Source organism: Olea europaea, unplaced genomic scaffold (assembly GCF_002742605.1).
Source record: "Olea europaea var. sylvestris unplaced genomic scaffold, O_europaea_v1 scaffold1844, whole genome shotgun sequence".
Taxonomy (NCBI): Eukaryota; Viridiplantae; Streptophyta; class Magnoliopsida; order Lamiales; family Oleaceae; genus Olea; species Olea europaea.
The window spans coordinates 138,675-151,177 of NW_019236213.1; the positions used below are offsets into that span (position 1 = coordinate 138,675).

The following is a 12,503-nucleotide window of genomic DNA, read 5'->3' on the forward strand; positions in this document are numbered from 1 at the left end:
GCTACCACAAATTGTAAATTCATTGTATCTTGAGAGACAATTGTTATTCACTATGAGCACCGTAGCAAGGCAATTTATCTTAAGGACGAAGATAACGTCTCTGCTTGGATTATTCTCTATTTTTTATTCCTTCTTAGCTCTTGTTTTGTGTAATCGTTTACCACATTTATATATACTGAAACTTTGTCCAAATTTTCGTTCATATAAATTGTGTTTTGATCACGCTCCTGCGAGTTAAAATTGGTCGAACAAATATATCAAAAATTAATCCTTACATGGCTTATTTCTATAAGTTGTCTCCAACAATAATGAAATGACAAAAAAATTATATATGTAATAAATATGTACTACTTTCATTTTATTGTTACGACCTAATCAATATAGATTTATTTCCTAGTCTTTACGACCTAGCGAAATGAAGCATAGAAAAATGAATGATTTATGCCGTCGATATGCATTTTTTTTTAATTTTTTCTTTACAACTAATCAATATTCAAATATTTAATTTTGTCTTAGAACTTAAGGTTACGAAGAAACAACAACAACAACAACAACAACAACAACAACAACAACAACAACAACAACAACAATAATAATAATAATAATAATAATAATATTATTATTATTATTATTATTATTATTATTATTATTATTATTATTATTATTATAAAAAGCAATTCACATAACTAATTTTAAATTTATTAAATCTTTATTTTCGCTAATTTCATGTAGATCCAAAAGTTCAAAGTAGATTATATGCTTACAGTGCCAAGTATTTTACACAAATATTGCAAAGTAGATAATTAGTTACAAGTGCTACGCTAACACTAAAACAAAAATATCATTTTGTAATGATCAAAAAAGTTGTAAAACCTTGGTTTCTCCGTAGAGTTGAAGGATATGACATCGTTCAATGATTGTTGTGAAAGACCTTTAAAGAACGTCGTCGTTTGTTTTTTGTAATGTTCATTGATTGTTGTTAATAACATTTTTGCAACATTCTTTAAAAGTCGCTAATAACTTTCTGGCAACATTCTTTAAATGTAGCAAATAATTTCTTTGCAATGTTTTTTGTCTATTGTTTATGCTTATATTTTTATTTTTTCGAAATATTTAAATGTTCTCGTTTCTTACCTTTAAAAAAAACTTAATACAAATATCATTCAATATGTATATTTGTTATTTGAAACAATACTAAATATTTTTCTAGATTAATGAAGTATTGGTATATAGATCATGCTTTTACAGGAGCATCAATGTATTTATGACAAATAGATTTTACATATAAAATTTTGATTTCTTCAAAAATAATAAAATAATATTCTTTTTGGTTCTTTATGTAATTGATTTGATATGTCAAAAGATAAAACTCAATGACATGATATAGACGATAATAGTCAACTTGCTGCCTTTAGGATTGCTTTTGGAATATAGATGAAATAGTATCACCTTTTTCTTCGTATCCATAGGGAATAATTTTTAATAATTTGTATTTTGAGTTGGACATTCTTGAACGATAAAATCAATGACGTGTCATTTTGATAAAGTGTTATATAACTAAGAAGAAAAATAGAAGAAAATTAATATAGTATTTATTTTATTGAGAATCAATATCCCATATTTGTATGTTTCAATTAAGACAATAGGGGTAATATGGAATGTTTATCCTTGTGGAAAAGCATGACCCTAGCAAGCTTGAGGTCCTTGGTTTGAAATTGTGCATTCTCCAAGACTCCAAGTAGTGAATTTAAAAAAATAATAAAAATTGTTGAAAATTTGCCAAAAAAAAAAAAGGTTGTTTGGACCAACTGGTTCGAAGGATTTGAGCAAAATCCGGTTTAGTTAAAAGAAATAGTATTATAAAAAGTCATTATAACATTCTAAAAATATGAAATGCGATTCATTTCATAAAAAATTATACATTTTGCAAATAAGATTAATAATTATAAATTTAGAAAATTGAAGCAAGTATTGTCATAGAACTACAAAATCCAATAAAGTTGGCAGCATAGTTAATCGAGGAAGCTAATTAAGAAGAAAGAAAAGAAAAAGAATTTAATTATAATGTAATAAGAATTTTAAAATAATATAAAGTGAAAGGTAAAATGAGAAATATAAATTTGCTTTTCACTAACATGTAAGAGTATATAAATATTGATTGCATGTTTACGTAATGCCTTATTCTTTGAGAATATTAAATAAAAATTATGAAAGAGTGAAAAGTATCTTCGCTATTTAATTTATTTAGAATTTTCGTTCTTAAATGGACATGTGGCAATTTACTTTGCACAAGTCTCATAAATTATTTCTAATAATAGAACCAAATATAATTTAGCTTATCTATTCTAGCATGGTGTTTCTACTTTTTACTTTTCTCAGCTCTGAAATATTCTTTCCAAATAAAGAAATAAAATTTACGATTTACCTTCCACTGTTCTCAGCTCTGAAATAATCTTTTCACATAAAGAACTAAAAATTATTTTACCTTCCATTTTTCATTCTAGCCAAACAGGCCCTTGATCCTGGTCTTTGGGCAAAATTTTCAAAAGAAGTCACTCAACTTATAGGGTCAAATTCATGTTAGTCATTCAACTGTAATTTAGTTTAATTTAATTACTATACATATATTTTTATTTCAATTTAGAGTTTGTTTAGTTTAGATTTTAAGCCAATTAAAATCAATTTTTTGACCGTTATCTCACTATTTCAGTCGTCATTTTTGAATTCTTCTCTCACAAATAGAACTCACTTTATCTCTAACAGTCAAAAAATTTATTATCAAAATTCCTACCAAACAAGCACTTAACATTGTATATATAATTGTTACCAAAAGTGACAAAGAATCCGTGATTTGTCTTTTGAAGTACAACTATTTTAGGACTTGAATTTACATTACTCACTGTAAATTCAATATTTTTTAAAATTCAATATCTATATTAAAAAGTAACGTACAATATTTTTCAAAATTCGTTGATCAAAACTCGATATTTTAAATTTCAATGGTGAATTAATGACATAAACCTAAATTCAGTGATCATTGAAACAATTAACTCTAAAGTAGAGTATTAACTATTTATTACTTTATTCTTATACTCTCTTCTTGAGTTAATTGTTCCAATGACCTTAGATTCATATCTTTGATTGGTGACTGAAATTTAAAATGTCGAGTTTTGATCATTGAACTTAGATGTTTTCAATTGCTTATTGAAATTTAAAATATCGAGTTTTGACTATTGAATTTTGAAAAATATTGTACATTATTTATTAAATTTTGAAAAATAATGTACATTACTCACTATAAATCCGATATTTTTTAAAATTTAACAGTTGTACTAGTAAAAACATATTCAAATGGTCAAACACTCGACATTTCAATTTTAAATTTCAATTAACACAAAGACATAAGTTAACCATTAACTCCTCCCTCGTCCTCCTCTCTAGCTCTTTCTTGAATCAGATTTAAATCCGAGCTTATAGTGCGGATGAGTCTCTTTCGGTGGTGGGTTTGTGAAAGTAGACTGAATTTTTGGGTTTGAATATACATACACATATATATACAAAAATGTAGGCGTGGGTTTTCAAGAATTTGTATTCCTGAGGTATATGTCTTGATCTGCTTTTCTCAACCTTCGAATTTTTGGTTATATAGGTACTTAAATGTTTCATGTTTCTGTTCACATTTGATTATCTTTTTGAATTTTAACACTGCTGGTTTTCAAAGCGTTGAACACTGTGCGGATTCAGTTGAGTTTGGGTTTTCTGGATCTTCCTAATTTATCTATATATTTATTTTTCTATCTCTGTGACAGTTTAGTTTTATTTTGAGAGTGCTAAAGAGTGGTCTTTTGTTAATATTGATGATTTGTCGAAAGGGTAAAGTTTGGTGAAATTTGTGCATTTTGGATGTTAGGGCTTTTAAATCAAAAAATAAAATAAAATAAAATAAATTATATAATTTTTATGGTTCTTGCAGATCTCTGAAGAAGCTATGAAGCTTGTATTTGCTTACAGCCCTTTTAGCTGGTTAGCTACCTTTTTTTTCTTGTTGATACCATTGAAGGTTTTTTTTTTTTTTTTTAAAATCAAAATGATTTTTATTTTTTTATTTCTTCAATTTCTTTTTTGGTCCAAAATATAAGTTTCAGAGTCACATCTTAAGCTCCAAAGATTATTACCCTATCTCTGTGATTTAGCTTTATATTTTTAGGTCCTTAGTACCAAACTTACAAATCAATATTGTCGTTATGTAGCTAACCGCTAACGAATTCGTTTGAGTCTATATTAATACATGGGTCGATATATTTCCATTGAGACCAGACTAATTTAATTAATGTTTGGATATAATTCTGCATAAAGTTGACTTTGATTGGGGCAAGTGAAAATATGAAAACCAAGTTCACTTTAAAAACTTAAAGATAAGCTGTATCCAACAAAAGTATGTGATTGAATCGACTTTAATGTCCATGTGAAGTTGTCCTTTTCTAAGTTCCCCTTTTCTCTTTTTTTTTCCTATCTATAAATGCCTTTTCTAACGCACCCCTTTTCTCTTTTCTTTTTGGCTATATATTTTTGTCTCTGAAACTATTTACTTTTGCTCATTTGCAGACTAAAATAGATGTAAATGGGTATTTAATCTATTGGGAAACGACTTTTGAAATACTACCAAGGTTCAAAAAAGTGCCTGATATTAATTTAGACATCTTGGTTCTGGTTTACTAGTTTGAGGTTAGATGTCATTCTGCTACATAGCTCGGGATATACCAGATAGTTTTGGGAGCTTATCCCGGCATAGTTTTGATGTAAGGCTGCCTGGACATCACAAGGGAAAATCTCATGGTTCATTTCATGATATAAATAACCAAACTTTGGTAATTCAAAATAGTCGTTGGGCTAATCTACCACAGGAGCTACTTTACGATGTGATTAAAAGGTTAGAAGAGAATGAGAGCACATGGCCTGCTAGGAAGCATGTGGTAGCTTGTGCAGCTGTTTGTAGGTCATGGAGGAGCATGTGCAAGGAAATTGTCACGGGTCCAGAAATCTGTGGGAAACTTACTTTTCCAATTTCTTTGAAGCAGGTGACTTTGCACCACTTGTCTTGCTTTGGTATTGTGCGAGATACTTAATAATAACATTTTTTTGCGTATCTTAATGTTGTTTAGTTACCTGTGTTTAACAATTATATGCATTTGCTTATTGGTTCTATGAAAGCAAATACTGAATCATGCTTATTTTCTTCGTAGCCAGGGCCTCGTGATGGAACCATTCAATGCTTCATCAGGAGGGACAAGTATAATTTGACGTACCATCTTTTCTTGTGTCTGAGTCCTGGTATGCATTCTCTAGACCTTCTGAAGTTAATTATGTATTTGTAGTATTGGGTGTTTAAATGGTACTTCATCGTTAACCTGACTTTTTGTATCAAAGGAGATCTCTATAATATCGTGAACGCTTACTATTAGTAGTATATATATTTTGCGTCATGTTAGAAGGTGCTTCCATTGACACACATGACTTCTTTTTTTAACAAAAAAATTATTTGTTTGGCTACAAAAGGTAGCTGATATTATGTTACAAACTGAGAAAGCAAAATGAGGTTGGTCTCATGATCATTATAAAATCTAACATCATATATTCATGTACAAACTAGTAGAAAATAAATTTTACGCACTTTAGAAGTACAAAAATGGCCCGCATAATGGCTATCCAACTAGTCTCTACATAAGTAATGTAGAGCTATTTTTCTAAATAGATTATTTAATCTGGAGAATGTTGAACTCTTTAATGATGATTTCACAAATATGCTACAATTGTTTTTTGTGGAAACTCCCCTCCTTGATATCCACTTGATAGTAATTGAGTAATGTAAGCAAGAATATCATCTCTTCAAGAACTGTGATGTACAGAGCAATTCTGTGGTTAGAAGCATAAAACAAATTTGTGGAAACATGATCTTGAATCTTTCATTTTGAGATTCATATGCTGTTGACAAGTAGTAGTTTTCCATATCTGCACATAATGTGTCTGATTGCATGGACAGTTGTGAAGAAGAATATTATCATGAACTGAACCTTTTTGGTGTTTGCACTCCCTTCACTTTTGCCTATTTGTTCCTGTTCTTATGTTAGTTGCAATTTAATTTTACCAGCTTTGCTAGTAGAAAATGGAAAATTTCTTCTCTCTGCAAAAAGAACTCGACGAACTACTTGTACAGAGTATGTTATCTCAATGGGCGCAGATAATATTTCTAGATCAAGCAGCACATATATTGGAAAACTAAGGTAACATTGATTATAAATTTTTTTTTATTCTATTATATCTGCCTTTGTGTTATTACTTTCTCCCATGTTAGTTAAATGTTTCTTGTGATGTCTTGAGAAAGTACGAGAGAGACAAATTTCTTATGGGGATACATACTGGAGTTTATAATTGATATTCTACTTATAGGGATTTCTTAGAAGCTATCATACTAATTTATGTCAATGTCTGATTTGGAAAAATAATGATTGTTTCTCCTGTGTTGAGTAGAGTTGTATAGTTTTGTTGGTGACATTACATTCTTTTGAGAATGCATACCAATAGGATGAAACCAGGAAAGTGTCCAAATGTAAAAGTAATATTTAAAAATTGTGTTGAAAAAGAATTCGTATTGAATGTTTTCTCGGATGTGTCTTCTGGCATAAATAAACATAAATCATTTACAAATAATCAATTAATGTAACATTAAGAGGAGCAAAAGATCTATTAAATAAAGAACCAAGCAAAAGAACAAAAGGGAGGCTCAAGAATAACATTAGAATGCACAAGAAGACAACAGAAATTATCATACTTCCTTCGCCATGTGCTAAAGATGATTAGTGGCAATTTTAGGTGGATGGAAATTCATATTGAAGCAACTTTAGTAAAATTGGTTGTTATATAATTTCTTTAGAAGTTAATTTATCTTAAATAAGGAAGCAAACAAGTCAATGGTACATTATTTAAGGCCAAGGGCAAGATCCAGAGAAGTTTTCTTAGACTTGCAGAAGCGAATGAAATGAATTATCCTTGTATATTTGCCTGAATTATGCTTGACTTACACAATCTAGGGGAACTTAATTGGTGCCCGGTACTCACAAAATTCGGTTAATCGGTTATCATTTTTATCATTGGTTTTTAACGTGCAAAAAATGTATGGATTCAGTAAAATCTGTACTTGTATATATATATCTCCTGGTGCCGTAGACTGAAACGCATTCAACTTCTATGAGAGAATTAAAAATGTTCCTTTGTATCGCCTCCAAGGCCTCAAGTACTTGGCACGAAATTTGATTTACCATTTCAACTTTGTACTAGAAAAATAGGGTATAGGACACCTTGTGGTCCTTGTCGGCGTGCTTTTGCTTCAAAGGTCTTGATTGTATATATGTTCAGTTTATGCTTTCTTCTCAAGACTGGTGCTTTTATATATGTTTATCCTATTGTAGTGTTTGTCTTGGATGATGATGATGATAATAGTAATTTATCTATCCTCAATACTAAATCTTACTGATTGTTGCAGATCAAATTTTCTCGGCACGAAATTTTTAATGTATGATACACAGCCTCCTCATACTTGTTCACATGTTCCTCCACCTGGGAAAACTAGTCGAAGATTCAACTCCAAGAAAGTATCTCCCAAAGTGCCTACTGGCACTTACACCATAGCCCAAATCACGTACGAACTGAACGTGCTTGGGACACGGGGACCACGCAGGATGAACTGCGTCATGCACTCAATACCTGCCTCAGCAGTTGATCCCGGAGGCGTGGTCCCCGGACAACCTGAACTCATTCCAAGGTCCCTTGAGGACTCGTTCCGGAGCATTTCTTTCTTGAAATCTCTTGATCACTCGACCGAGTTCAGTAGCTCACGGTTTTCCGATATTGCTGGCGTGTGCAATGAGGACGATGATGGTAAAGGAAGACCCTTGATTCTCAAGAACAAGGCGCCGAGATGGCACGAACAATTACAATGCTGGTGCCTCAATTTCAGAGGACGGGTGACAGTTGCATCGGTCAAGAACTTTCAATTGATCGCCTCCACACAACCACCGGCTGCCGCCACTAATGCACCACCGCCTTCTCAGCCAACCCATCTGACCACGACAAAATCATCCTCCAATTTGGCAAAGTCGGCAAGGATATGTTCACGATGGATTATCGATATCCCCTATCTGCTTTTCAGGCTTTTGCAATCTGCTTGAGCAGCTTTGACACCAAGTAAGCTTGGGAATAAAGAAATTCAGTGCCTTTATTATCATCATTGTATCTTATTCTCCTCTTCACACGAAAGGGAGATTGTTTTTATTATGTTTATGACTCTGCTGTAGAACTAGATTATAATTACTACCTTTTACTCGTGGCAGGGTTTTTACCTTCAAAAAATAAGAAGAATAAAAATGAAAAATCCTGACTTATCTGTCTTGACAACCACTTCTATTAGCATTTTATAGTTTCATGAATCAAGTTCCAGAGAGAATCAATGTGAGTTTTATGCATGGTTTGAGATTGTTTTTAACGTCAGAAATGCTGCTTTTCGAATAAGCGCAGTTTTTTTTTTTTTTTTTTTTTTTTTATTTAAAAAAATATTTTTTTGCTTTTCGAATAAGCGCAGTTTTTTTTTTTTTTGTAATTAAAAAAAATGATTTTTATGTAAAATGGCAATTTTTCATATTCTGTTTTATGTTATTTTAGTTTTTTCAATTTTTCATTATTAAAAACAATTTCAACCCATTCATAAAATTAATTCATCTTCGGTGTTCTATTTTATAATAATAATAATATTCACATTAAAAATACATAAAACACGTAACTGATTTTTTCCTTGACACAATAAAAATCAACTCTCTTAAAAGCACAACAATATCAAATTAAGTCTTACGAATGGAACTATTTTTTTACAAATGTAACATGTAATATATTTTACAATTGGAAGTATTGTCAATTACTATTGTCTACAGGAAGCCTAAACCAAGATGTCAAAAAATAAAAATTACACATAAATTTTATTTTTATTTTTTACTTATATATATAAATTATCCTTCAAAAATTGAAATGGACTAGGGGGAATGGAGCTGAAGCCTAGCTTAGCCCCATTAAATCCGCCATTGACCATGAGAGTATTTATAGAATGTAAGGTGTCAAGACTAAAGAAACATCTTTAACTCGAGCAGCTTTATAGCAAAATATCTTTGGCTCACTATCCCATGTTTATCAAATTGAGATTTTCCTTCTTGAATTTAGTAAGGTTCTTTGTGCACTAGAGCAACTTATTAAGATTAAGCACTCATGTACATGCTTCGGATTTCAATGACGACTGCTCTTTGATCCCTAGGCGACCCTCCTAGGTTAAGGTCGGCCCATCCTTAGCTTATAGGACATCGACATTGGCTTCAAGGGTGTCGGCCTCAACTTAATCCTTGACACAAGGGAATAGACTATACTTTAGCCTAGGCCTTAGGTATTGGCTACAAGAATTTTAACTGTTTCTTTTCCTGTTGACTAGCCTCCAAATTGTCATCTTACCTAGATAAAACATTGCCCTTTTAGTGCTTTTAGGATACTGAAGCAAAGCCTATGCATGCCATTACTCCTGTTCTCCTATCCACAGTGGAAAGTCTTATCTTGTCATCGTTGAATAAAACCTTATTTAAAATTCTGACATGTGGAGAGAACCTGTAAGTAAGGTTCTCATGCCATATCAGCAAATGAACAATCTTATCATGCCCACTATGGACAGAAGAACAATTTCATGTATGCTATATATGCACTAGATAGGTTATCATATGTGGAAAATAAATCATTAAGTTTCTTGTACTCTATACACCTTATCTATTTAATTAATTTAGTAATGTTTCTATTTCTTTTCAACATTTGTTTATTTCATACTTCGGACTTTTTTTAATGACACTGTCATTCTTATTCACTTCTTTCTTCAGCATCAAATGTGAAAATTGGTAAAATCACTTGTTTGCTCATCAAATTTGTGTTTACTTTTAAAACTTTCCAAATACTCTTCAGTTCTTACTTCAGGATTTCTAACCATGCTTTCATTTTGATTATAGATGCTTGTGTACCTGGTATATTTAGTCTCTAAGGCAAGTCATAGTACCTTCTAAATTTTAGCTTCTATTTTACTAATTAAAATCAAGGAATTAGAGATAGATTTTGTCGTTTGAAGAACATGCACGCTAAATAGTTGGTAGAACAATGGAACAAAGAGAAGAACTTCTTGGTTAGTGCTGGTTTCTGTGAATTCCTCTCCATGTCAAGTTGTAGAAGTTTGATGGAGCCTTCTGTATTTCTTTTAAATCTGAACTTTCATAGCACATTTCGTCCAAAGGATTGGATAGTACCAAGGAAAAAGAGAGCTAAAAACTTGTTCATTATACTCCAATACTGCGCACTTGGTTTCCACGGAGGGGGTAAGTATGATATTTGCACGCTTCAGGCACCGTTTTTCTGTACATGTTATTGCCAGGTGTTGCAAATTCTTGTCGATTCAAGAAAAAATTGTGAAGAACTTGCAAGCTTTCTGTTATTGGTTTTAAGTGTAATATTTGATATGTTTCTTTTGCAGGCAATTTCTTGGTTTTCATGTGTCGACCCATTAAGATGAAGTGAGCAACAAATTCTCCATTTATAATTCCAAGTATACATGTTTACTTCAAGTAAATCCACGCCAGAAGAATTAGTAATGTGTTAAGAGAAATTACTACAAGAAGCATCCTTGCAACTTGCATATTTGTAATTTCTTAATTATCTTTTAAGAAAATGAGACATAATTATGCGTGGCAAGATCCTGACATGCACCTTCTTATAGAAATCTTGCCACACCTTCTCATAGACATAATTCCAGATGTCTCCTTACTGCGATTTGCAAAATGATGTTGTGATCCATTGTAAAATGTAGAATGGTACTTGTGACCGAAAACATGTGGAGGAAATTCGTATCCATAGAGCCACAATTTCTCTCTTTATTCTTAGAGATGTTGAAATATGGAAGACGCATACAGATTTTCAGGAAATGAATATGATGAGAGATAAAAATCAACCATCATTTAATAAACGCCCATTCAGGTTACATATTTACCTTATACAAATCAATTATTGCCCACTTTCATACAAATTTTTTTTTTTAATTATGACCTGAATTATAGAAAGTTTCTCAAACTTTGATATTTCTGAAAATATAATATTAAAGAATGGTAAATTGGTAAACTCAAGAAGCAAATATGCCCACTAGTTATAAGCTCACAAATGATTTCAAGAGAGAACAAATCTGCAACGAAACATAAATTTCAAGATCAACAAATACATAGTTGTTGATGCAGTAATAAATGGGTGCAGCCATAACATAAAATGTGTCTTCTGATTTAGTTTCTAATGCAATATTGTTTTGTTGGATCAGGAAAATATGTCATTGGTATAAATTATAGCCTATTTCTACAGTCATCCGGACGCGGCAATCGGTAAAGCTAGTCTGTAAAAGATTTCTTTATCTACAACACCAAACTATGCAGAAAAACTGCACATATTGCAGCTGATACCCACCAAACATATCCATCAAAAAATCAACTTAGATCACTTAAAGGCTTCAACAGCTACATTCAGCTTTTATCTCGGTAGAAAGTTCACTATCAAATCAATATCCAACCAGATCTTTTTCCCGGATCAGAATGTCTTCCAGCGACATTACTAAAACTCCAGCAGTCAACAATGAACTAGTTTCTTCAGTATTTATCATCAATCATAACTTCGAGACTACCTAAAAGTTCATGGAACGCACTCTCCTCAGAATCCTTGGAGGTCTCTTCCCCTCTACCACTGGAATCAAGTTCTCCATGAGCTGCACGTAAAATAGAAACAAAAGAAATGGGAAAAGAATGTTAAAGATGCAGTAAAGAATTCAATATATGTTGGTTGAAATGAATAGAAGTAGAATCGACTTCCATGATAGAATTGCATATGTGAGTACCCAAGTATGGGGCTTCAGGAGACACTGACATCTCATCCGTCAAGATAAAATTCAAAAATCAGGTGCCAATCTTAAAGGCCGGATAATTATATTTCACATTCTAGGAGATTTTTTATTTCTAAGAGTCACAATTCAGATCCATTGTTACAAAGGATTGTGAGATTACAGAAATGATACAGTGCACGACCTTAGAAACAATCAGCCTTTTGTACGGGAAATGTGTTGATGCAAATCTACATAAGCTCAATATTTCAAAGTATCTTGAAACAGGATAAGCTTAGAAGATGAATTAGTATTACCAGATCAAAATTTTAGTCAAATTCGATTGAAAATGCACCTATGAACAAAATTCAGATAACATTTTAGTCAAATTTGATTGATAACGTGCCAACGGAAAAAATCGCAGTCAAATTTGATTCGAAATTTGTCAATGAACCAAAGTCACGTGAAATTTTAGTCAGATTTGATAGGAAACGCACCAATGAACCAAATTCAGGTCAAATTT

The 12,503-nt window shown here is 31.6% G+C and overlaps 1 pseudogene; it reads left to right on the forward strand.

The window, feature by feature from the left end:
* Positions 1-4,307: 4,307 nt before the first annotated feature.
* Positions 4,308-8,245, forward strand: LOC111378639 (annotated as a pseudogene).
* The last annotated feature ends 4,258 nt before the right edge of the window (positions 8,246-12,503 follow it).